Raw genomic sequence first — 27,192 nt, forward strand, 5'->3', positions numbered from 1 at the left:
AATAGGCTCTATGCTGAGACCTTGGCTTAAGCATGGATTCAATTGCTGGAATAGCCAGGCCAGCCTAGTAATGGCTCACTAAGTATGGCTTGTTAAGAGAACAAAGGGAGTGGCTCTGTACCAGAGACAAATGGGTGGGCCTACCTCATCTGTTGGAAAGACAAAAGGACAGAGTGGGAAGTTGCATAACATCATTTCAAAATACAGTACCTGTGTTGTAGGCTAGTAAGCCTGACATTAACAGGGACTTTTACAGATAATCCAGTTAGATCATATTAGATGAACAGGGACGCGGACTTATAAAAAATATTGGGGGGGCCCGGGAAAGCTCATGAATAATAAATAAGCTCATGAATATGCAAATAAAGTGGCGCCGCCTCCTCGTGAGCGAATAGGGGAGAGCGTGCTGCGCCTATTAATCAGCTCCAAAGGAAATTGGGTGGAGCTTTTGCTCGGGAGGGAGGGCAGGAGGCATGCAGCCCGCCCCTCCCTGTGCATTTTGGGCTGGGGGAGGGGCGGCAATGGCGCTCTGCTGGAGGGGCGCCGGAGATTATTGGGGGGGCGGAGCCCCCCCAAACGAATTTTTGAGGGGGCTCGGGCCCCCTCAAGCCCCATGGAGTCGGCGCCTATGTAGATGAAAGAACCCTACCAATAGGGTTGCCATATTTCAAAAAGTAAAAACGACCCCGTTTTTTTGACTGACTTGCCTAAGATCCAGGACAAAGCACTGCCTTTTGGAAATTCCCCCCAGACATCAATTCCACCTTTGAAATCCTGGTAATGTCTGGGCAGCCCTACAATAGCATCATGTGCCCAGACATTCAAAAGGCACTACAATGGACAAAGTACTGGAACAGGATCAAGACCTTTGTGTGTTCCACATATATGGAGAGCCACTGAAAAGTATATTCACATAGAGGTAGGATTTTATCATATGGAAGAATACAATAGATCATATGGGAGAAACAAAGACCATATTTTGTCATATTCCTCTTTTGCATCTTTTACTCAGATTAATATATTTATTTGAAATATGAAAGTACTTTAGAAGTGGGGGCCTTTGAGCAAATTCACATTCAAAGTTGCCCTGGAGTGTTCAATGAATTCTAAGTGTTTTAGAACTGATTACACAATTTGACTGGAATCAGTGTAGGGATCCATGTCCAGTTCACCATGGGAAATGTAACTGTTTCTAATTTCAATATGCACTGAAAGTTGTTTGAAGTCACTACACAGTCAGGGCCAATTTAGAGTTGCATTAATTGGTTCTAAAAACCTTTCATTAAATAAGTGTGTGTAAATATCAATTTTATTCTTAACCTTCATGATGTCTCATAAGAAGCTAATGCTACTGTTGCCCTGGTTCATTTGACTCTTTCCCCAGTAAAAGGCAACTTAAGTCAATATAGGCATGCACAGGGATTCAGCAAGGGACAAGAAGCAGGAGAAACTCAACTTCTTTGCAGGTGGATAGGGAAAAATAATTATTATTTCTGTTCACACAGACTCGGGTATACTCATGCTCCTGTGAAAGCTCTCTGAATTATTTGTTACCCAATTGTGTATAATAAAACTAGTCGAATGTAAATTTTATTTGCAGGGGAAGTGTTCAGGAGTGGGAGACAGCTTCTTACCCCTTCCACTTCAGGAAGAGAAACTCTCAGAAGATAGTGAGGAAACTGCAACTGCCAAGCAATGTCTTCAGACCTTCCAAGTGTCCCTATTTTCCAGGGATGTCCCTGATTTAGAGAGGCTATCCCAGTTTCTGATTTGATCCTGGAATGTCCCACTTTTCCTTAGGATGTCCCTATCCTCATTGGAGAAATGTTGGAGGGTATGGAGTTATCCAACCCCTGAGCCATCTGAAGGCAATCCTGTATAGGGAAGTTTTTTAATGTTAAATGTTTAATTATGTTTTTATATCTGTCGGAAACTGCCCAGAGTAGCTGGGGCAACCCAGTAAGATGTGTGAGGTGTAAATAGTAAAATTATTAATGAATGTGACATCCCTATTTTCACTGGAGAAATATTGGAGGGTATGTGTCTTCGTCCCTTTGTCCTTTAGCATAGCTGCGGAGGGGATAGGTTGATGCTGTGCTAGAATGCACATTGAGCATGTCATTTCAGAATATTGACTCAGGACTCAGTATAGTCAGAAGGATTCAACATTTGGGAATCATTCTGCATTATGTGATATCAGGCTCCTTTGCTGCCACTAAATCTTTTGGGAAAGTTGGGATATTTATAATCAATATTGGCTTCTATCATACTTAAGCCCATCAGCTGGACCTTTCTGGCTTTGCTTATCACCACCTGGTGTTTATTGACCAATTTACACCCTGTTTAAAAATCTCATTGGAACTCAAAGCAGGCATCACATAATCAAACACTTTTCAGAAGTCTGGTGTTGTTGGGCAGCTGGCCTGTTCTCCATTTTGGTTCTGTTCTGTTGGAATTTTGCCTCTGTCAAGGAAATTTTAGAGCAGTCAGATAGCTGGACAATAACTTTAGTGCCTCTCATAAAAAGCAGAAACCTTCTAAGTCCTGGTGACCAAACCATTGCATGACACTATACACAAATGCTTGATTTATTATATATGCATGTATCTTTATTGGATTCTTGTTTCTTGGTATCTTAAATTCTGCATGACTGCATTTGGGGAACTTCATCTGCCCACCACCTGGAAACCTGTGATCTTGTTTTCTGGCATCCCCAAATCCCTGGACCTTCTTGATCCATCTTGTTTGTGCATCTGGATATTGCTGGACTGAATCCTGAGCCTGAATGGATTTATAAACTATTGTGGATGAGAGGAATAATATCTATTACAGCCAATTGGCTCTTGGCCTCAGGATTTAGTCCCACCAGCGTCATCATGATAGTATATTAGCCAATTATACCCACAGTTTTAAATATTCTTGTATTACATAAAATCTGTAACACAGTAAAAAAATAAAATTAAATTTGTAGAAAATCAATTGATCTTATTTTATAACAACCTAAGACCCCGCAGGATCAGGCCAAAGTCTCATCTAGTCCAGCATTCTATTCTCACAGTGGCCAACCAGATCTCTAAAGGAAGCAAGGTTTGAGTATAAAACTGCCCATTCTCCCCCCACCCCAGGTTCTGTTGGGGCAACCACGACTTAGCCCTGCTAAGTGGGGGCGGGGGGAATCTCCCCAAAGCTCTGGCATACCCTTTCCTGTTTGATACATCATGACATAATCCATTTGAATAGAGAGGCTCTTCCAGGAAAGGTATCTGTCAATCTCCTATTCTTTGGCCACTCTCAGTTCAAAAGTATTGCTATGGCCAGGAGGCCCCCACCCATCTGCCTTTAGGTTTGAGATATGTATAGAGATTTGCATTCCTCTTTTTATTTAGGCTTAAAAATACTCTGTGTGTCGCATTTAAGTTTTGAACTGCAAGCATAAGAGTGTGTGTGTTAGGTTACAGAGAAGTATGGAATTTTTTGTCATTCTTGGTTTTCTTTAGGTTTAAAAATGTTTGTGTGTTTGGTTGGCTATTGTGAAAACAGATGCTGGAATAGCTAGGCCTTTGGCCTCATTCAGCAGGCTCTTCCATTGTAGTGATTCTAAGGATTCTAAGGACACTTTTTCTCATATTTTACTGTGATATATTTTATATTGTGATCTATTTTATATTGCTGTTGTGAGGATAAAAAGAATATAACATACTGGGATGTTTCAGATTAGGGTTGCTACCCATCCCTAGAAAAATGGAATTGTCTTTTTTTTTAGTGTCCCCCGACCTGTTTGAACTTCAAATGGAACACGTTTTTCCTGAATTTGAGCTCCTCCTCTTCCTCAAAACTGTGTGGACAGAGGGTGGGTCCAGTGGGAAGAGAGTGAGAGCCTGAGCAGGGGTTTGTGAGTAAAAGTTACCACAGGACACAGGCAGAGGTTAGGGTAGCTTGGAGGAGGAGTTTGAGAGAGAGAGATTTTGCATGGGCAGAGGGTGGGTTGTGGAGTGAGATGGGGGGGTTGGTGGAGTCTCAAATTTTGTGGGGGTAGAGGCAGTGGGTGGGTCAGAGAGCGGGGTGTGTGTGGTTTCCATGGTTCTGGTCCATCCATCTGGTGGAAATTGGGGGGATTGGGAAAGAGGGTATTTTTCACAGGCAGAGGCTGGTGGGTTGGAGAGGGGATTCTGGTTCCCTTTCTGTCCGGTGGAGCGCATGGACAGAGGCGGGTGGGGGACAGAGAGCAAGAGAGGATGTTTTCCATACAGGCCAGCTCCAGTGCCGTTGGAGAGAGATTTCTTTTTGCTCTGGCACCTTTCTCCCAAGGAGCTCAAGGTGGCATTCACGAATCTCCTTTTCCCCATGTTATCATCACAACAACCATGTAGGACAGCTAACGCTAATAGATATATTAAGGAATATACATAAAACCATTTTAATCAATAAATATCAACAGTCAAAACATCCATATAGTTATATAATTTATCCATTTCTTCATTCAATAGACAGGAACAAACTGCTTTTTAGTCATATTGAATTTCTTGTGGATGCAATATTTAGTGTTGTTCTGGTTAGAATGACCTGGAAGAGCAGGGTTCAAATCTCCATGCAGCAGTGAAGTGGGTGACCTTGTGCCAATCACAGTCTCTCAACCTGACCTACCTCACAGGGTTGTTGTGAGTATAAAATGGGAAGCGGGAGAGCCAGTTATGCCACCTTGAGCTCCTCACGGGAAAGGTTGGGTGTAAATGAGGAATAGTTACAGATAATCCTTCCAGTCAATAAGTGTACCATGATAAAGATCTAAATCCACTAACAAGGACACCATCCTCTTATCCACTGCCCAATAGTTGTCAGTCATCAAGGCAACTTGAAGCTAAACTGAAATAGATCTAGATAATCCTTAAGAAGAGAAGAAGGAAGCAAACAAACAGATGGCAGTGAACAGGAGTATCTCAAGAGATGAGAGGGTGGGAAAGACAGATAAGAAAAAACATCTGATTCTATATTGTCACTTTATTGTACACATTTCTGACATTTAGCAGGAACATCATTTTTAAACATGTATTTTAATGAGAATTGGTTCAGGCACATTTTAGTACAGGATCTGTTTTTGCTTCAGAGGTGTTGAAGGTACTAAAACAATTGAGGCCTTTGGCATGCCATTTTTCACCTGGCAAATTCCTAGTTTGGTGTGAAATCTGGCTCTGTCATGCAAGAATATATAAGACTACAGCCTAATGGAGAGGAGGCCTGTGCCTTTAGTAATATGTCTTTATGATCTCTGTAGAGCTGTACACTCCATGACACATAGACATCTGTGACTGAAAGTGGCAGTCAGTTGGGAAGAAGGGAAGCATGAGGATGGAAATGGTTTGCTCACATAGAACTTTGATTTGGACAATTGCCTGATTGACATGTTATGGTTATCATATGGTGCAGTCAGCAACATGACACCCATGATGAAATTAGGATTGAAAAAAGGATTCTATTATAGCTCATAGAACAAGTTGGAAGCTGCTCCCCATTACATATCAGACAGATGCCACCTCTGTGGTCTTTTTTGACACCTGTTGAAGACATACAACATATACAGCTGTTGCTCTTTTATATTGCACATAGATGTGGCACCTGTATTACTGGTTCTGTAGCAGCACTTAATAGTTCCAGGAGTGTGTACTGCATGCACTGAGCATCTCCATATAATGTGAAACTATGATATGGTGATTAACTCCACATGGTACGATGGAGGGAGGTAAATCATCGTGCAGAGGGCATTTCAAGTAACCTAGGATTCTACCAAGTAGACCAAATCTTCCATTTCAGATTATGGAAGCCGATTTTATTATGTGAAACTGCAAGTACTTTTAGGTTACGGATTTCATTGAAATGTCATTGTAAGAAAACAACAACTCTGGCTTACATTTGAGGACAACAGGTCAATGCTGTGAGGTACTGTTAACAGTTGCTCTGTGTATACAGCTTTGTAGCTGGATTTGACAGTGCTTCCCCTCAGAAGGGGAGAACTAAATTACCATGGAAAATAACACACTTTGATTCTGCTACAGGGGTTATGCTTGACTTGAACACAGTTTAAATTAAGTGGCAAATACTGTAGGAAAGCTTGCAGTGTATCTGCCAACTTTGGGCATGTCAGTTCCAGATAAACTGACATCCATGGCTTTGCTATTTCGAGATACGTTGTGGGATTTCATACCTTCAGTTCAGGAAAACAAACTTAATTGAAATGAACTTGGTGGAATGCTTTTAGGAATATATGCTGGAAATAATGCTTCTTTACCACTTGACCATAGACTTGGTATTGAAAGGGCATTCACTGAAGCTTTTTTAAAACAAAAACAGTACTTTGACAGATGTAATAGCATCATTTACATTAAAGGCACAATAGAACTTGCACCAGAGGGGCAGGTGTGTTAGTGTATTGCAGGAAAAATAACAAAGAATTCCATTAAAGGAATCCAGGGACTCATCTGGTTTGGTCAACCCCTGTGAGGGGATTGTGCACATACCTGAGTCCAGGGGGGCATCTGGGTGGTAAACAGAGTCTGTTCCCGGCTTTTCACCTTTCCAGGTGTTCACCCTTGGCTGACCTATGCTGGTGCCCTGGGTCAGTGCTGCCTGCAAGGGTGCAGGGAGCTAGTTGAACCAGAGCCTATGCAACCACTCACCTTCTGTAATCAATAAAGTTGTGGCCTAAATTCTGCCAAAAACCAAAACTAAAATTTGAGTCATGTGTGAATTTATTTAGTGGGGAGGTCTCTGGGTCTCAACACGCAAAATAATTGCCTTGATTGGAAGCACTTCCAGGTTTGATCCTTGACATATGCAAATAGCGCTGGAAAAGACCCTTCTCTATAATCTTGGAGTGCCACGGTCAGTGGGTAAGTGTAAGGCAGCTTCCTATTCTTCTGTGATAATTTCTACAATTAATTCTAATTACGTTTTTCTTGAAAAGACTATACTCCTGCCTTCATCAAAGCTTATAACACCTTTCCCCCTTAAGCCAGTGTAAGTTGGTGTTTTTTATTTGAAGTAACTTTTGACAGTTTTTTTTGTTTTAAATAAGTGTTTCTCTCTCTTTCCAGTTTTATCAATTCTCCTTGTTTTACATAGATATTAAACAACTCTGACCCAAGCCTAGAAATCATGCCTGTCTAGTAGTGTTAATATGCTACATAATTATAGACGATTTGAGGGATGGATGGGAGAAAAGTATAACTGATATGTCAAATTTAAAGTTAAGGGTATTCATGTTTTTAAGACCCATTGCATTATGTTGAAGGTAATTTGCTACAAAGTTCTTTCTTGTTTTTGAGAGTTTTAATGGGATTTAATAAAACTGATCTCACCAGTAGAAAATTGTACATACAGTGAGAAATGACTCTAGGCTACTTTACTTGTAAGAAATGGAATGAAATCCATACTTATAGTTGCAGTCAAGAGAAGCTGGAGTCTAGAGTTTGCCCAAGGCAAAAAATGGACAAAATGGAAAAATGAAAGCCACCACGGAGAAAATTAAAATCAATTTTAAAGTCCGGGGTTTTTTTAAAGAAAGATTTGAGACTACGGCTTAACTATACCTGTCACTATGTCCTTCAGCCACAACTCCATAAGCAGTAATACACTGCAGGCAATATATTTCCAGGCAATTGTAATACTTGAACAATTAAAGTAAATCTAGTTCGGTGACCTTGTTTCTGTCATATAGCTGAATGCATATTATAATCACAGAGAAGAGTATTATCTTATTTCTTATTGATAAAAGTTTTCTAAAAACTTTGTAGATAGGAATTGTTACCATATTTGAGCTTAGTTGAAAAAAATGATCATATGTAATATAATAAAGTAACGTGTATTAACCAGAGTAACCATAGAGAAACATGCTATATTGCTATACATCATGCAAAACAGCTTCAGAGTATTTAATGAAACTGGTTTAGTCAATAACGGGGATACAATTACTAGGCTTCAGCAAGAATTACAGTAAACAATAAGGAAGCATGCATATTAAGTGACCATGCAAAACATTTATTTAGGAGTAAACCTCACTGGACCTCAATGGAACTTGCTCCCAACCAATTAAGTGTAAAATCAAGCCCCCTTCACACCATTTCCTCAGAAAGTGTGAAACACTTAAGACTGCAGAGCACACGTTATTCTAAAAGTTGCAACACTTTTCCTAGTGCTCCTCTCAAGTGCCAACAGCTACATTGCTTATCTGAAATACCATCTCCTTCTCTACAGATCTTCTCAAGTATTAAGGTTTGCAAAGGTGCCCACCTAATTTTTGTGATTTTCAGTTGTTTTATACTGTTTTTAATGTTGTATTTTGAATTCTTGTAACCTGCCCAGGAAATTTAAGGTGAATGATGGGTAATAAATTATTATTGATGATGATGATGAAAGCTAAGGGCCACAGAGGAAAAAGAGAGCAGTACATATTAGAAGAAATAATAAAGAAAAGAAAGAAAAATATATGTTTTTTTGTTTTTGAAAAGAGGAAAAACAACTGTTAGGCACTTCATGGCACTCATGAAGGCTTCAAGTGGTGCTCCTAGACAGGTGCCCCAGACTCTAAGCTTTCATTTTTTTAAAAAGTAAGTCTCTAAAGCTTCTAAGCAATTTCTGTGAAATGAAAGCAGTGTGGCTTGTTTGTAGATTTTTGCTCATACTGATGAATGTTCCCTGTTGTTATTAGACTGCAGCAGCATCTGTGTGTGTGTGTGTATGTATGATCTCTATAATCAGAACTAGCGAGACATATCTTACTTCCCATGGTTTGCACAATGTTTTCAGGGGTGGTTTTCTCTTCCTGCCCCCTCCATGGTAGCCATTTTGTGACCGGCACCCCAGCATTCTCTCCAAATGTGTCCACTATTCAAAAAAGGTTGGTGACTTCTGCAGTAGGACTATCTGTGGTCTAGGGAAGAGGGAAATGGAAGCTAGAAGAACAGGGAGAAATTGCATGCACATCCCTCCATTTTTTAAACATCTTTTAAACTTTGAATACATATTTAATGAACAGATATTGTTCGGAACTTCAGGTTGTCTGAATTCCTTCAAAACTACCAATCTGTCACAATGTGACATTACAGTGTTGCAGTGGTAGGCAAGATGCTGAAGATTACTGGAATATATTCATGCACAAGGGAAATGTTTGGCGTACACCAAATAATACATAGGAAAATGTGAAACACACAACCGAGTAGCCAAGGAGCCAAGTGATGTCACCATAACTCTGAGACAATTAACTGCTGCTTAAAACAAATATGATACTACTAGATTGCATGGGCAAGGAGCTAGTCACATTTTACTGCCAATAAAAGAGAAGTATTGAAAACATCCATATTAGCTTAGAGCTAGTCTAATTGGTAGATTTGGGTGACTTGAAGTACAGTAATGTGAGCAGGCAGTAATTTATGTCATGATACACCATGTCACCCCCCCCCCACTTGGAATGGGTAATATTAACTCAAACAGAGGTCTATGCCACTAATAAACTGAATAAATTGAGTCAATTACAAATTTCATGCTTTTATGACTTTTGCTTTAGTTAGATAACATCTCCAATTTGAATGCACTGCCCTCCAGAGAACTTGATCACTTACAAAGAACATGTGTTTGGGCTATTATTCCCATTGCTCTTTTTTTTTAAAAAAAGTCCTTACACTCTGAACATCACAAAAACCCAATGTAAATTGAAAACAGTGGTTTTGCATCTATTTTCCCTATATATAAATATAAACCATTGCTGACGGTTTTCAAGTTGTTCCTTATTTTCATTTTATCTCTAGAAGCATCCTGTACACAAGTTAAATTTACTGATAACCTTATGTTCTGCATTCATATCAACTATTTTGACTTTTAGCTTCTCCTGGGATTTCTGCCCCATTTTATTAAGAAGAAATACCAGTTTTTAAAATTATCCTTAAACATCTGATTCACGCTTGTTGTTCTCATCTACATCTGTGTTCTTGTATTGGCAAGAAACACTTGCTTGTTACAAGAAGGGGACCTTTCCTAGGTAACTTACTGCCAGCATACTGTATGTATAAATCTGTCCACATGGGTGGTTGTCTCTATGTGACAAGCCATTTGTGTACATGATCATGTAATTGAAAAAAACACAACACAAACCAAAGTTATTTCAGTTCCAAAACCATCCCTGAAGCCAGACTGAAATGGAAATAGATAACCAATCTCATCTAAGAACTCATTTTGTACAGGAATGCCTTCTTTTGCAAGGAGGCATTAATAATCTCCCGGATCCAGGCAGTCTATTCAATTCTCTTACTGGATGCTATAAGCCAGGAAGGCAAGAGACAGAAAACAGATCGTAGGCCACAAATATATTGTCCATGTCCTCAGTCTGCAAAAACTAAAATGTATTCAACAAGACCAGCCAGTGCTCTAGATAGATCCATAGAGTGAATTGCAAAAATAGTGTCAGCTAAGTCAAGGCTTATGTGCTTAGCACATTGAAGTGCAACTTGAAGTGCTTAGCAGAAGGTCACAGCATGAGGGTTCTACACCTTTGTGGGTCATGTTGAAAGAAACCCCTATTTGGAAATGATGATCTGGATGATAGGCATGTGTATCAACCACATGATTTAGTTCAGATCCCATTCAACACTTTGTAAATTAGCTTGATTTGGCTTGGAACAATTCAGAAGCTATTTGAATCCCTTTCTCCATCCACATTTACTACTGAGAAATTTTCAGTTGCCTATCACTTTTTTTCATTTTGACAAAAGCGAATTAAATTTAGAGACATACTAGCCACTTCAAATTACAGGTATATAAGTTCATGGGCTTTTTTTGCTGAAACCCTCTAAACAATTATTCTCTCTCACCCCAAAAGGTATCACATATACCTTTTTAATTTTTTGGTAGATTTGATGAATTTTGCAGGCAAAAACATCCCTTCAGAGGGCATGAATTCTGCCAAATTTCAGAAAGCTATCTGAATTGGCTGTGTTGCAAGGTTAGCCATTACAGTTTGGTGGTGGGTGAAAAAGGAATCTGTTAAATCTCCCTGTTTTGTGAGCAGATATTTCAGTCCATTTCCTTCATCTACCCCCAAAATAAAAAAATCTGACAGGAGCCTTTGTGCTAGGCACCTCTAAAGTTGACTTGGGAGATCTTAAAAGCATTCACTTCCCAGGTAGATTTATTCACTCTGATTGCGAATAGACCTCTCAGTCATGAAGGCACTGTCCCTTGCCTCTCCCAGTCTTAGTATCTTCCTCAAGTCTGGAGGTGTATGTTTCATTCTTGCAAAGCTGTTCCATCCCTCAGACCAATGAGACAGGAGGGCACCAATAAACTAGCTATTTTTTAGATCCTCCACCCCAGAATTCTTACCAGAGTAGATGAAAGTAAAATTTGTGGGATTCTTTTGATAGTCAACAACATTTATAGTCTGAAGTGTTACCATTGCCCAATGCTGTGAATTTTGTTGAATGAAGTTTTCATGGTCAGCAATGCAGCGTCCCATCAGATACATCAGATATCAGGAATGTCTAGTCTAGTTGTATTTTATGAGTACTGCAATGGCCAATGAAAGAGTGAGGCAATTAATTTGTTCAACCAGATAAAAGCATCTACTTATTTTGAAAGAAACAATGAATGGGATATGCCATTTTGTTTCCCAATTTATATGTACAATTGCTATTGCTGATTCTTTAGATGTTGATACCTTAAGAGTGGATTCATCATTGTCCACAAGCATAGGAATGCTTTAAATCTATGAGGAAAGACACTGAAACTGAATTATGAAATAAATGATATTTCCAGCTAGATTTGTATTTTGCCTGTATTTTGGGAAGCATTAACCTTGGTATGGGAGTTTATGCCCCATAATTACACAGTCAGCTTATTTTCAAAAGCTTCTAATCAGATGTTCACATAGCAGTGAGCATGGAAAACATACAGATAAAAGGAGGGCATGCCTTTACATTTACATGGACAAATAGTACTTTCAAGCCTTCCACACAGATTTTTCTGTTGACATTGTAGATGGGAGGTTTATGTGATCTAGGTCAATGACCTTCTTGTTTCAAGAAAAATGGTTTCTTTTCCTGCAGTGTTTAACAGACATTGGTGAAGATTAAACACAGACTCTTACATAATCTTTTCATTTATATGGTAAGGAGAGAAACACAGACAATGCATATAGAATGGAATTTGAAGGTTTCTAACTGGTATGTTAGTGGCAGTAGAAACTTAGAAAGCAATTGCTGTGCTTATACTGTATAGTGATTTGTGTTTAGTTTAAGTTTAGCAGGCTAAAATGCTTTTTCAAGTATTTCCAGTATCAGTTTTATGGAAAAAGAAAATATGTTGCAAATCTCATTTAACAATTGAAATTTGTCTTATGTAGTCAATGGGAAATATTATATTTTAGTGGAAACTAGGCCAAGTTAAGGTCAGCAGAATATTACAGTGTTCACAGGCATGGATACCAATCATGATCCTTTAGGGAAAATGTCTTCATCTTGCTATCTTTGTGCTGTTAGGTGTCTTCCACTTTTTAAAGGTAGAATATTGTCCACTCTTTCAGATAAATATTGGCTTGATCAGTACACAGACAACAGCTTTACATTCATAATTCCACTGTTATTTTATTATTTTTATTTATTAAATATTTATACCGCCCTTCGTCTAAAGATCATAGGGTGGCTTACAACATAAAAATACAAAATACATAATAAAACAAAAACGAACCAATAAACTTCCTCCCACAAACACATTTAAAAGTCTCTAAGTGTTAATCAGCCGAACACTTGGGTCTAGAGAAACATTTTCACCTGACAGCTAAAGGTATGTAATGAAGGTGCCAGGCAAGTCTCCGTGGGGAGAGCATTCCATGAACTGGAACCTACTGCAGAAAAAGCCTGTTGTCATGTTGCCAACCTGTTGCCTAAGATGATGATCGCAGGGTCTAGGTTGGTTCATGTGGGGAGAGGCTGTCCCTGAAGTGTTGTGGTCCTGAGCCATTTATAGGTCAAAACCAGCACTTTGATTTGGGTCCAGAAATTAATTTAGAGCCAGTACAGCTGGGCCAGGATCAGTGTAATATGCTCAAACTTGTCTTGCCCCAGTGAGCAACCTGGCCACCCAATTCTTCCGAACCATCTTCAGAGGCAGTCCATGTGCATATAATACATTGCAGTAATCTGAGCATAGACAACAGAAATTAGGATATCCCTGTCCACATAGGGGTCAGCTGGGCCACCAGCCGAAGCTGATGGAAGGCACTCACCACCACCAAGGCCACCTGAGCCTCAAGTGACAGGAAAGGTGATGACCTAAGTAGCTGAACTCTCCAAATTATGGGGAGAAATTTAGATGAGTAAGCGTTTCTAGTTCCGTCCCACAGACAGGTGCATGGAATTTAGCAAACTTGGGCATGAGTATTTTCTAGGACCTACTGCCTGAAAAACCATTCTATGCTGAATATAATTGAGACCATTATTCTCCAGTAACTGTGTCTCTGTGTGTAAAGCAAAGAAAAGCAACAACAAATATTTAAATAAAACTGCCAAATTTTGTGCAGCAAACTCCTGATAACCAGGAACAAGTACGTTTGGTGAGTGTGTTGTATTTTAAGTAGAAAGCCTGTTGATTCAAGAAACTTCACTGAATGACAAATGGCTCAATGGGTTATCATTAAATATCCTGACAAGCTTACATGCTTACATGAATGTGTCATGCAAATTACATTATTAATAGCACAGATTTCTTTCAATCTAGATACTATTGGGTTGGGGGATGGAGAAGTACTGATTTAGCTCACACTACCCCTTTTGTTTCTTTAACTGGACAGCTCTATTCATCTGTATTTTCAAAGTATTCCGTAGTGCTTTACCTCAGCAGTTCTCACTTAATCAATGGCAGCTAGAGGTTAGGACCTCTGCTTTGAAAATGTACTTTGTAGATTTCATTTATGTGTTTGCCAACTCCCCCCCTCTCTTTTTAATGCTCATGGATTTTGCTACAGAAAATGCTGACTTTTCTGTCATGGGAGTGAGAGAACAATGCAAAAATATATGTCTGCATAAAGGTTTTCCTTATGGATAATGTTGCGTCTAGGATAAATGTCAATTAAGTAAGATGTTATAAACTGTTTAGAGGGCCTCTAAATGGAAAAGCAGCCTATATATTCAATTAAGAAGAAGAAAGTGATAGGACTGTGGGACTATTTCAAACCACACTAGAAATGCCATCTTAAACCATGGGATTCCAGGTACTGTGATGCATATTAAAATAGACTACCACTGCATGTGGAAACTCTCTTATAAAATGTGTAGAGAGTTGTCCACATTATGAAACATTATAATTTTATTTTAGTACTGAAATTGCAATTAAAATTACCAAATACTGTTTTCTAAGGACATTTGTCACACAATATGTTTAAATGTGTTGTGCTGGTAGTAGCAAAAACAAAAACAAAAAGCCATGTTTTTTAGCTAATAAATGGCATTTATTAGCTAAAAAGCACACTATTTTATTTTTTGCTATATTTAAAATGCCCACTATGCTTTTAATTTTTTTTTTTACTATATTTGTTTTATTAAATACTAAGTACACTTTCATAACTCACAATTTATAAAGTATACTATACATGGACTCTCTTGGGGAAAAGTGTGGAATAGAAATTTAATAAATAAATATTATATTATAAGCATATTGATTTTAAAAATATCACCATACAAACCCAATATACAGAAAATATTGACAAACTTTACATTCTTCTATACTCTCATCTAGAATAATGTTATTTATCCATTTCCACTGCATGTCACATCTTATCAGATATTCCTTATGATGCAATACCAAATTTGATTTGCAATAGCTGGCATAAGCAATTGTTGCCACTGAGAATAAATTTATAGTTTAAAAGTGTACTTTACTGATAGCCAGGAAGAATACCCAATAAAATCTGCTTCATTTCCTTTCTGAGCCTACAATATGTCAATTATTATTTTCCATAATAATATCCTAAATTCCTGAAATATGTGGTCCTGCCATACATTCTCCAGTATGTATTACTTATAGCATATTTACAGTTGTGAAATGCATTCTGACTTATAAATCCTATTTCATTGTTGTGGCAGAAGGTACCAACTCTAAATAATCTTCAGCTGAGTTTTCTTTAAATGTAGATAACTTCGGTGGACCCATTAAAAGCAATGGCCATTACTAAGATTCATTAATCTTAGTGAGTCTACTCTGAGTAATACTCAGATGACTACCACATTCTTTATCTATGTTAGGAAGGCAAAGCTTCTATTTGCCTGCTCTCACATCATAATTCTCATTCAGTTGTGCAAAAACCAGTATAGCATTGTTGGAAACTGCCCAGGGTGGCTGGGGCAACCCAGTCAGATGGGGTGTGTGTGTGTGTGTGTGTGTGTGTATGTGTGTAATTAAACTTTATGCCTCAATAGTGAACAAAATTATGTGTGATCTATACCATTGAATCTGGCCACCATACGCCTGTCTCTTCACAACACAATCTTCACAAACACAGCAATCTCCAGAGGAATAACCATGTTACTCTGTTGTACCAAAAACAACAAAGAAAGTTGTGACATCTTGAAAGACTAACAATTAATATAGTATAATTGTTTATAAGGACATTTCACCCTGATGTCTGCGCATCACTCAAGATAGCTTACACTAATTAAAATTACAAATTCACAAAACCACAGCATCAATAAAATGCAATAGAACCAGGCATGAGAGATAGAAACATCACTCCAATCAAAATATTATATACCTGACAAAAGCCTGAGGGAATGGAAAGGTCTTTACCGGGCAGCAGAATACACTGAAATGGTACCAGCCAAACCTCATGAAGCAACTTGGGTATATCCACTCTCTCTAGTAACAGACAAAGACTCTCCTCCCTGAAAGAGAGGGGAGTGGTTGTGGACGGGAGCCCGAGCACCGCTCCTAGCAGGGGGCGTTGCCCCCTGCCTCCAGCTCACCTGGCTGGCACTCACGCCCCCCCCCCCGGTGGCCATCCAACCAGGTGCCATGGGGGGGCGTGTCCAGCAGCCTTTATGCTGCAGTGCCAGCCTCCCCCCCGGCCTCATTTCTCTTTGTCGTAAAAAGAGACTTGAATGCATTTGCAGCCTTGTGTCCCAGAACAACGGTGTTCTGGTCCTGCTTCTTGAAAAGAACTGTTTGGCGCAGTGCGCAAAGCTGTATGGCCATTGAAAGAACCAGGAAACTCGTAAATCGGGCGGTAGCCCGTTGGGTGCGCTTTATGTATGGCCGAGTCATTTATCATGACCGTATCCGGATCGGCGACCAAGCTTTATACCGGAATGACGGCGTCTACTTATCGGATCTGGGGAACGACATTTGGTTAGCTAGCATCAGCAGAAGCATCTGGGATTGGTTGCAGCGTTGAAGGTATTGGCGGCGAGCCTTTAGCTCGGGTGGCGGTTAGGCATTGGAATAATGTGTTGTGGTGTGTTGAAGTGCTAGGTGTGGCCATCGCCTATGCCTTCAATTTCTAGGGGTATTCCGTTAATGGAATCTGGCGGTCGTGTATTCCGTCCGAAGCCTGCTTGGCGGGAGGCCATGGCACGACCCTCGGTGACATCAGGGGTGAGCCTATAGTTGGATTAGCATCAACTGGTGATGAACCCCTGGTGAATAAACCCACTTGTTTCGCGATCCAATGCCTAAGCCAATACCTTTTCATTGCTGTAATCAATAAAGTTGTGGCCTTTTCTAGCCCATTAACCTTATATCACGTGTCCCTGTGTCTTCATTTTACTTCGCGGGGGTCGGGTCCTCGAACCACAAAGACTCTCCTCCCTGAAAGAGAGGGGAGTGGTTGTGGACGGGAGCCCGAGCACCGCTCCTAGCAGGGGGCGTTGCCCCCTGCCTCCAGCTCACCTGGCTGGCACTCACGCCCCCCCCCGGTGGCCATCCAACCAGGTGCCATGGGGGGGCGTGTCCAGCAGCCTTTATGCTGCAGTGCCAGCCTCCCCCCCGGCCTCATTTCTCTTTGTCGTCCTGAGCGAGTCACCCACCCTCCACTCCCTTTGAGTTAGGGCTTAGGTCATTGGCCTTGCTATGGACCTTAGGTTGGTCGCCCCGGTTGCCCGGGGGGCCTGGTAGGAGTTTTTCCATTTGGCATTAGGCTTTTTGGTTTTTTCGCCTACCTCGTAGCAATCGTCACAACTTTTTGGTGGTATTGGTGGGTAGGTTAGGCATTGGAATAATGTGTTGTGGTGTGTTGAAGTGCTAGGTGTGGCCATCGCCTATGCCTTCAATTTCTAGGGGTATTCCGTTAATGGAATCTGGCGGTCGTGTATTCCGTCCGAAGCCTGCTTGGCGGGAGGCCATGGCACGACCCTCGGTGACATCAGGGGTGAGCCTATAGTTGGATTAGCATCAACTGGTGATGAACCCCTGGTGAATAAACCCACTTGTTTCGCGATCCAATGCCTAAGCCAATACCTTTTCATTGCTGTAATCAATAAAGTTGTGGCCTTTTCTAGCCCATTAACCTTATATCACGTGTCCCTGTGTCTTCATTTTACTTCGCGGGGGTCGGGTCCTCGAACCACAACAGCTTTTACCATAAGTGGAACACAGAGAAGGGCCTCTCCACCAGATAGAAACAAGTGGATGACTGGCATGGGAGGAGGTGGTTCTCAAATTGCACCCAGGAACATCCATTAGTTACAAGATGAAGTTATCTTATATCTGAAGATGTGGACTCTACACTATGAAAACTCATGCCACAGTACATTCATTAGTCTTTAAAGTGCCACAATATTCTATACTGTTTAAAATACAGCATTATTCCTGTTGCTTAACAGTCTCACTGCTTCACCTTAATTTTATTCTACAGACATCACCTCTAGAGTAGAGAGAGACAGTCTTCATGCATTGTCATATACTTCTGTCTGTCAGAACAAATGGTAAGTATGTCCTCTAGAGATTTCACTGAAACTATTAATTACTTTCACTTTCCTCTTGTAATTTTCATCACTGCTAACATAGTTCAGCTAAAAAGAGAGAGACTCTAATCAATACAACACTGACATATGAAATGTGGTTGCTTGTTTTTAGTTAAAGGGTTTCATAAAATGATCTTGTAATTGTTGAGTTTACTAAAAATGATCTCGTACTTGGGGTTACATAAAAATTGTATTGTATACCCCCCCAAAAAAAAAATCTCAAAGAACAGCTAGGCAAGGGGACAGGAAGGGTGTTTGTTTGTGATTAAAGGTATCAAATGCTGGAAAGTCTGTTTAGAGGAAAGGCAAGTAAGGGGTAACATGACAGAAGTGTATGAAATGATGAATGCCATGGAGAAAATGAAAATGTTTTCTCTCTCTCTTTCATATCATTAGTACTCGGTTATCCCATGAAACTCAGTGTTGAAAGATTCAGAACAAACCAAAGAAAGTACTTCTTCACACAGGGGCGTAGAAAGGTGTGTGTGGTCCACCTCGGGTGTCATCCCTAAGGGGGTGACAAAATGGCACATCCCAGGGGTGGCACTTACCGCAAAGCCTTGCCTGCAGCACACCCGAGCCATGCATCTCTCCTGGGAGTGACACGGCAGCTTGGGGTCCTGCATTGCCCGAAACGGCATGGGGCTTGTGCCCGCCAGGCTGATGCCGTGGGCAGCTTGTTGCGGCGCCCCCCGGGCCCCCGCCACTCCGGGTGCCAGAGCAGCTAGCTATGCCCCTGCACACAGCACATAGTTTAACTATGGAATTTGTTCCCACAAAAGTCTGTGATGACCACATTTAACATAAAATTAGATAAATTCATGGAGGATGAGGCTACCAGTGACTATTAAACCTTAAGGCTTTTTCTTTGTGTTTTTGATTTTGTGTGGAGTGCCCTACCTGGCTGGATGGAGCAGCCAAGTAATTTCGTTGTCCACAAGAGGGGGCAATGACAATAAAGATATTATTATTATTATTATTACCTCCACTGTCAAAGGCAGTATGCTTTTGCATGCCACTTGCTGGAAACTGCAGAAGAGAACAGTGCTGCTGCACACAGTTCCTGGTTGTAGGCTTCCTATAGGCATCTGGTTTGCCACTAGGAGAACAGGTTGCTGGGCTAGATGGGTCAAGCAGGCTCTTATGGTCTTTAATAGTACAATTTACGGTAATATCATTGTATGGAATCCACTGCCAGTATCACATTGATGCTTGTGTTTGTGTATGCATAGATGTGTTCACCAATATACTGTAGCATCAGTCTATTCTCTGCACCAGTAATTTCAAAAAGTTGATGGTTTGGCATATAGAAAAAGGTGGAGAGGCCGGCAAGAACTTTGACTCCTATTTCCTGCTTCCTTGAAGTGGTTGTGTTACTCTTTGCCAGATTTGCCATGGTACTGAGTTGTACATTTCAACATTCCAGAACCCCACACGTTGACCAACTCCTTGGGATACATATGGGGTAGATTTGAAGGTTTTGGTTTTTCTATATAGGAATGGCATAGCTGTAATACAGCAAGTGTGAGATGGTCTTCTTGTACACACATACTTCCCATCACTAATTTATATTCAGACCCTTTTTTCCTGTGTCACACCAGCTGCATATAACTTTAAATTATACTATTTCAGTTACATTTTAGCTTAATTAAGTGCTAAGTGCAAAAAAAAGCAAAAATAAGTGCTAGGGCAAGTACTGTCAAATTTAAATTTAACAAGTCAAGGTGACTACAAGAGTATTATCTGCAATGGTTCCCAGCTCTCAGTTTTTTTGATGACTTAATCATGAAATATTAAGCAAATGTTATTGGGAATTACTTCGAGCTTTGGAACACCTCTGAGACTAGCGAGGCTTATTTTACCTTTCACTGCAACTGCTTCTTAATAATTTTACCTTATGGCTATTTATGACGGGTAAACAAAGAACAATGTCTACTTTTGCATAGTGATATAGCTTAAATAAGCATTTTCTTGAAATATTATGATCAATTATACATATTTTAAAAGATTGGCTTGTAGGAGTAGAAATGAATACATTTCCTGGAATGTTGAGAAAGAGATCAATCTGCTCCAGTAAGATTTGAATTTTTGATGAAAGATCTGTTTTTAGAAAAGTGATCAGAATCTAGACACTTTTCACAAACAGTATGCAGGATAAGTCCATGTTTCTAACTTTTTGTTTTTAACTTGGAGCAGTGGGATATAACCAAGTAAAGTGATGTGTTCTTAAATATAGCAAATCACCTTTCTTGCCATACAGAAACATAGTATGCAATCTTCACACACTCTTCAGGGGAACATAGACACTCCAATGCTGTAACATGGTAGGAACAGCTTTTGATGAACATAGCATTCTTAACATTTAAAACATTCATAATATGAGTCAGATGTTGAGATGCTGTTTAGTAACTTTTTAGCTACATTTACTTAGCCATGTTTATGCAGAATCCTAACCATTTTTATGCAGAAACGAGTCTCACTGAATTCAATGGGGCTTACTCCTAGTCTGAATCTAACTACATTGGCTTGTAATTGCTTATCAAATGATAATTGGTGACAATTGGCTTCATATTATCAAGCAATAAGTCTACTTACCTAACCACACATAAACAACACTTACAGAATGTGATATTATTTAGGTGAGACTGTTAAATAATAATTCAGTGAAACATTACAGAATATTATGGTAGACACTGTGACTGCATTTTGACATTTTTTAAAAGTGCAGATCAATGTGAACTGCTATATTTAACAGTTAGAAATATTGCAGTGGCTCCCAATAAAAAGTATTAAAAGATATCTAATTACAGATTTATTGACATGCATTCCCTTAAAGCATTCATTTGCCACTGAAGAATATATTCCTCACTTCCTTTAAGTTCCTGAAGTGCATGTGACAGGGTTCCTCCTGAATCACTCAATGGGTCCAGACTATTAAGCAGCCCTTTAAGTCCTGTTTCCCTTTGTAATACAAAGGCAAAGCGACAAAACTAACAAGAAATGTTAGTTTCAGTGTTTCAGGATTCAAATGTAAACATTTGTTATATAAAATCTCATAACTGCAACACATTATATTGTACTTTACAAACATATGTCTCTGCTTTCTTGAACAAGGATGCGGGGGGGGGGGTTGCAAGGGGGCAACTGTCCCCCCAATCAAGTAAATAGATAAAAATACTTAACTAACTGACCAGTTGTGTCACAGATACTCAGTTCTGCCTCCCCTAACATAAAGCCTGCCCCCACAATAAATCCTGGCTATGCCCATGTTCATTATATGTAAACTATGAACTCCTTCAGTAATACTTGTGGGATCCCCTTATTCCCAATGTGTCCACTCAGCCACTTCAATCTAAGCCACAGGCACGGTTACAGGTGCCACATGATAGTCATTCTGCATCTGTGAGAAATTGATATTTTAACATGGCAGCACTTTGGAATTCACTGCCTATTCACTTCACTTTTCAGCACTTCCTTAAAACATTTTTTCTTTAAGCAAACCTATCAGACACATAGATGTTGCAAAGTTTTTGTTTTTTTGGTCTATATATCAGAGTTTGTTTGCATGGGTGTTGAGGGGGGAAGCAGAAAAGTAGGCAGACTTCCATAGAAGAGACAGAAGAAATGAAGACGATCTTACAACAGAAGCCTCTGGAAGTAGCTCCACATGGTAGCCATAATAATGTATAAAGTTGCTTGATTGGATAGTCTCCATGCAAATGCCAGCTATCATTCAAACCTACAAGGCTGCTGTGGAGACTCTCAACCCAACAGGGTGATCTGCATGGTGAACAATTCCCCAGTTATGGCATGCCCTCCCTAATGAGGATAGTTTGGCACCTACCTTAAGATCCTTTCAACACCAATACTGTTTTGTTTATTCTCCTAGGACTTTTAGGACCTTTCTTCTCTCTTTTTTAATTGCTCTTGGAACAGATTATTTCTGCTGGGTTTTAAATGTTCTTATGCTGCCTGTGCTGGTTTTTAGACAAGGATTTTTTTTAAGAAACATTTTAAATGCTTAATTTGAACTCTGTGAGAAATTGGCCAGATGACTTTATTGACTGGGCGGTCGACAAATGTACTAAATGCAATTATTGTGTGGGGCCACCAAAAAGAGGAAGCTTCTGCCTGGCAGTACTAATACAAGAACTAGCATAAAGCCTTGTCCAGTTCTAGAAACTTGGCTCCTGGCCGCATTACTCACCAGCTCAAAGAGATGGAAAACATGCACACTCACCAGAAGTCACAGTCCAGCTGCTGCCAAAGGCCAGACTCCCCTCCAGTGACTTCATCAATTCCCAGAAATAAGGTAACTGGTAGCCTGTAAGGGCTGGCAAAGATAAAGGAATGATAATGGAACTTCTAGGCCCCAGGAGTTAAAACATCCTTTCTCTTTGAGAATGCAGGAGCCACAGTAGCAGCGGATAGCAGGAAATGAGCTCCCACTTAACATGCTATAGGAAGCAAATAGGGGATAATCTGTGCTGAGCAGCACTGCCACGCCAAGAATCTGACTGCATCTTCCACCACTGGCTGACAGCTCTGCAAACCCAGATGGTATTCGCCCTGCAAGGTTGGATTTTTGTATCCAAGTTTTGTGGAACTGCTCATATTGCCCTTTCCATGGCATGAAATCTACAGAAGAAGGAAATTTGTAGCAGAAGTAACAAGAGTGCGTGAGTTACAAGACAAAAGATAAGTTCACAGTTATCAGCTTTTTTCCTGAAATATGTTCCAGGGATAGCTGGTATGTGCTTTATGAATTACCTGGATGAAGGAATAGAGGTGATGCTCATCAAATTTGCAGATGATACCAAACTGGGAGTGGTAGCTGATACTGCAAAAGATGTGATCTTAACAAACTCAAGAAATAGGCCAAAACTAATAAAAATGAGTTTCAACAGGGACAAATGTAAGATTCTGCAATTAGGCAGAAATAATCAGATGCACAAATAAAGGCTAGGGGACACCTGGCTTGACAAGTGTACATGTGAAAAGGATCTAGGGGTCTTAGTTGACAACAAATTTAACCTGAGTCAACAGTGAGATGCAGCAGCAAAAAAGCTCATGCAATTCTAGGCTGTATCAACAAAAGTAGTGTCCAGATCAGGGGAAGTAATAGTACCACTCTATTCTGCCTTGGCCAGCATGATGGACAGGCCTCCAGCCTCCTCCATGAAACCAGTCCTTCAGTTTGCAGATATGCTTCCATCTTTATTAAGATCCAGTGTTTCTACTGATGTCTGCACAGATGTTACATGGCATATTGCAAGGAAAGTAAATACTTATTTAATAAGGAATTAATTTTGCAACAATACTTGGACATGGAGCAAAACTAAACAACTCCACCCATAATCATAGAATTGCAGTTTTGGAAAGGACACAAAGGGTTATATAGCCCAAATACTTGCAATACAGGAATCACAGCTAAATAATTGCTGACAAATCTAACCTATGTTTAAAAACCTTAAATGAAGAAGAGTCAACCATGTTCTGAGGTATTCTGTTCCATTGTCAAACAACGCTTCCAAATGTTTAGTTGGATCTCTTTTCTTGTAACTTGAATTCAGTGATTCAGGTCCTACCCTCTAGAGCACTGCTATTGTTGTTATTAATTTCTTATATCCCACCCATCTAACTAGGCTACCTCTAGTCAGAGATCCAGCAGAACCAGAAAACAGCTTTTACCTCTGTCGCTAGCCTGACGCAGATCACCAACCAGCATGACCAAGGCAGTTTCAGTCCCTGGAAGATATTTGAAGATGGCTATCATATAACCTCTCAGTCTTATTTTCTCCAGGCTAGACATATCCAACTCCCTCAATAAGGGTTCCTCATAAGGGTTGGTTTCCAGGCCCTTTATAATCTTGGTCATCTTCCTTTGAATATGTTCCACCTTATCAATACCCTTCTTAAACCGTGGTGCCCAGAACTGGCCACAGTACTTCAGGTGGGGTCTAATCAAGGTAGAATCAAGCAGTACTGTTAGTTCCCTTGATCTGGACACTATACTTCTGTCTCTGCCTCAATACAGGTCATTGTACAGGGCATCCAAGGATATAAATGAAAGGTAATAAATAAATTACAATAAAACCCCTTTAGTGTTTTTCTCACCGAGAAATAAATATATTGTACCATTTTGCAATGAAATTTCCTACATTTAAATAGTTATAGGCTTCCTGATTACTTCAATGATTTGTTTCTTTAATTTTAACAGTAATTAACAAAGAGGTATTTTTTCCATTTGTGAAATTAAGCAAGCATAATTTATACATTTATTTTCAAACAGCTAAGAGAACTTTAAATCTCATCTCCCTTCAGAAGTCAGTGTAGCTTCCTTGATTCATCTTAATGTTAATTTAATTTACTGGATTGCTCCACCTGGCTGATTACAGTTCTTTTTTTATTTCCAAGTCAGGTGCTCTAGGATGTATGACATTGCAGGCTTCCCCTCAAGCTGTGAGACTTTATGCGTCCAGAACAGCATCTTGCTAGCTGTTCTTGGCATCACTGACTATCATGTTTCCAGAATGTAGCTTACTTCTGTGAAAGTTCTGAACTAATTCTTAACTGAAGGACATTTCTCACCACAGTACCAGTGGACTGATAATGTACCTCTCCCTCAAGTCAAGGACTTACATATGTAAAATTAAACATGTTTCTTACAAGATGATCTGCCCTTTGAGAATGCCAACCCTTTCACAGTTATTACTTCTGAGTATTTAAAAGGGTTACATCTTGGTTTACAGATGCATGTCCTTCAGATTTGACGAGAGGCATGTGCTTTGTATCTCTGTATGAAAATATAACTTGAGGACCCATCCTGGAAGCCAATAAAATCTGGTGGCACATTGTTGAATCAAATTCAAAAATCTGTCTATTGCCAGACCTCACTGGTCACACCCAGGCAACATGGGTTCAACTCCCTTATCAGATACAGACTCAGTGGATAACCTTAAGAAAGTTACTTGAAAACCACAGTCTTATTGGTCATTGTGTGAAGATAAGTAAGATAAGACTTACAAAACATTTTATGCTTTCATCCAATTCCAAATATCCTCCCATGGTAGTAAATTTGACTGCTACAGTCAGAATGAGTAACTTCCAAATAAAACTTTATGAAGATTTGGCTACCACGGTGCTATACACAAACATTTCTCAATTAAGCTGCACATTGCCTTTTAAACTAAATAGATATCCTGCATGTCCATCTTGCCTAGAAGCTTCACTGGGTTTACTGGCTAATACATTAACACTGAGTTACCTCCTATACAAACACACACCCAGTTTCATACACCCCTTCTCCTTTTACACTTTATTTACAGCTGTGGGCAACTGAGACTCACAAAATTTGAGGACTCATAATTTGAGGACTACTCCATAACTGACAATCTTTCATTATCCTAGACTGCTTTTTTTAAAAAAGAAAAGCCAAATAGCTTAAACATACACATATAACAGGCTAGTCTCTCATGGATCTGCCTGTCTGCCAAATATAAAAAATATTACTATAGAAAATAAATTGTGTATCCTGCATGAAGAATAAACGTTTTGTTCAAATCATGGTACACAGTATTTCTCCCTTCACTTGTTTTTAGTATCACAGTTTTTAAAAGATAAATCATAAAGTCATATAAAAAATTTAGGCAGAAAACCGAATTACAGTGGCAGTGAAAAATTGTATGGCCAACACATCGATTCTAATTTGAAAGCATTTCTGGAGACAATGCAAAATGTAATTCTATTGCTGAAGTGAGACAAGGCCATTCTCAGACAAAACTAATACAGAAGTCCTACAAATAATATTGTTAATAATCCACTGATATGTATAACTGATGACAATAGTGTTGACAGCATTATATTGGAAAAAAGAACCATAGCTTGATGGGAGCATTCAGTCCACTAGTAGAGGCAGAGCAGCAGCTCTAATGCTGTTAGAATTGCAACTGCATTGTAGGAAGAATTCATATGAACTGACATCTTCATAAATCAGGAACTTCATGGAAGAGCACTTGGGCAATAAACTTAGGAATTAAGGAATTACCACTAAGGAATTTTAAAATGAAGTGAACAAATATATGGCTGCATAAATATAGCTATGAAAGCAACAGTGACATACAGGAGCTTAATTGTTTTACATGGGAAGAACTACGAATAACAGAACTTACGTATCATTTCACAAAACCTAGTCCAGTATTTCTGTCTACTTTTGACTTTGCTTACCACTGAATTTCAGCTTAGCAACCATAAAGCTCACTGGGGTAGGCTTGGGCCAATCACAGCCTCTCCAAATATCCTACCTCACAGTTGATAATAACACAGGAAGTAAAACCTCAGTTCCTTAGAGGAAAGGTGAGTTACAGATGTAATAAGTAAATGGGAATCTCTTTTCATAGCAGCACTTAGCTCTTGAGTCATGTGAAGTAAAAATGACAAGAAATGTCTCTGAGCATGTGCATAATTCACAATATAATTTCTCTATATCTGCAGTTAGGGGCAAGAGCATTTAGGCTAGAGTGTCATATCCAGGAAGTCTCACTGCTTTCAATGATTCATAATTTTAAGTACGCCCAAATGAAATCAGTGTGATTACAGGACTATTTTCAAGAAATGGTTAAAAAAACTATGCCTTTTGATTCCATTCTGCAAACTTCTTGTACAAATGCTAGGGTTGCCTTATTTCAAAAAGTAAAAACCAGGACACCCCTAACATATGCCGCTGAGGTGTTCATCGTCCACATGCTTGTAATGGGTTCTCTGTTTAGTCTATATCAGTTTACACTGATGTGCAAATTGTACCACTATGCTGAATTGCAAAGTCTGTGCAACACAACATTGATGTGCATATCATAGCTTTTGTGTTCTTCAAAGTAGAAGCTATACTAAGGGTTGTTTAGAATTATGTTTTACTCAAAAAGACCCATTGGAATTAATGACCTAAGAGAGCCATATCGTATTAATTTCAATCAGTTTATTCTAAGTAAGACATACAATGAATACAATCCTAAGTACTTTTAACATATTTGAAAAGTTCAAAGGTGCTATTTAATTACATAAGCATTTTATAAAATGCACATTAATAAACATGCAGTAATTGTCACATATATTGAATCCTTGAAATATCTACTATCCAAGAGAAATATTGCTTAATATTTCACATTCTGTTATGCATATGCCAGAATTGCTAACTCATAAG

The 27,192-nt window shown here is 39.5% G+C and overlaps 1 protein-coding gene and 1 long non-coding RNA gene across 20 annotated transcripts in view; one reads left to right on the forward strand and one right to left on the reverse strand.

The window, feature by feature from the left end:
* LOC309368120 overlaps positions 1-26,215 on the reverse strand; it is a 50,225-nt gene extending 24,010 nt beyond the window's left edge. For both annotated transcript variants that reach the window (XR_014167556.1, XR_014167557.1), the window contains exons 1-2: positions 26,165-26,215; positions 22,234-22,326 (exon numbers count right to left, since the gene is read on the reverse strand). This is a non-coding gene — a long non-coding RNA (uncharacterized lncRNA). The remainder of the gene's footprint in view (positions 1-22,233; positions 22,327-26,164) is intronic.
* The window catches only part of ROBO2 (roundabout guidance receptor 2), a 901,420-nt gene that overhangs the window by 450,618 nt on the left and 423,610 nt on the right, over positions 1-27,192 (forward strand). The window lies entirely within an intron of this gene.

This window comes from Podarcis melisellensis, assembly GCF_964234715.1.
Source record: "Podarcis melisellensis genome assembly, chromosome: 4".
Taxonomy (NCBI): domain Eukaryota; kingdom Metazoa; phylum Chordata; class Lepidosauria; order Squamata; family Lacertidae; genus Podarcis; species Podarcis melisellensis.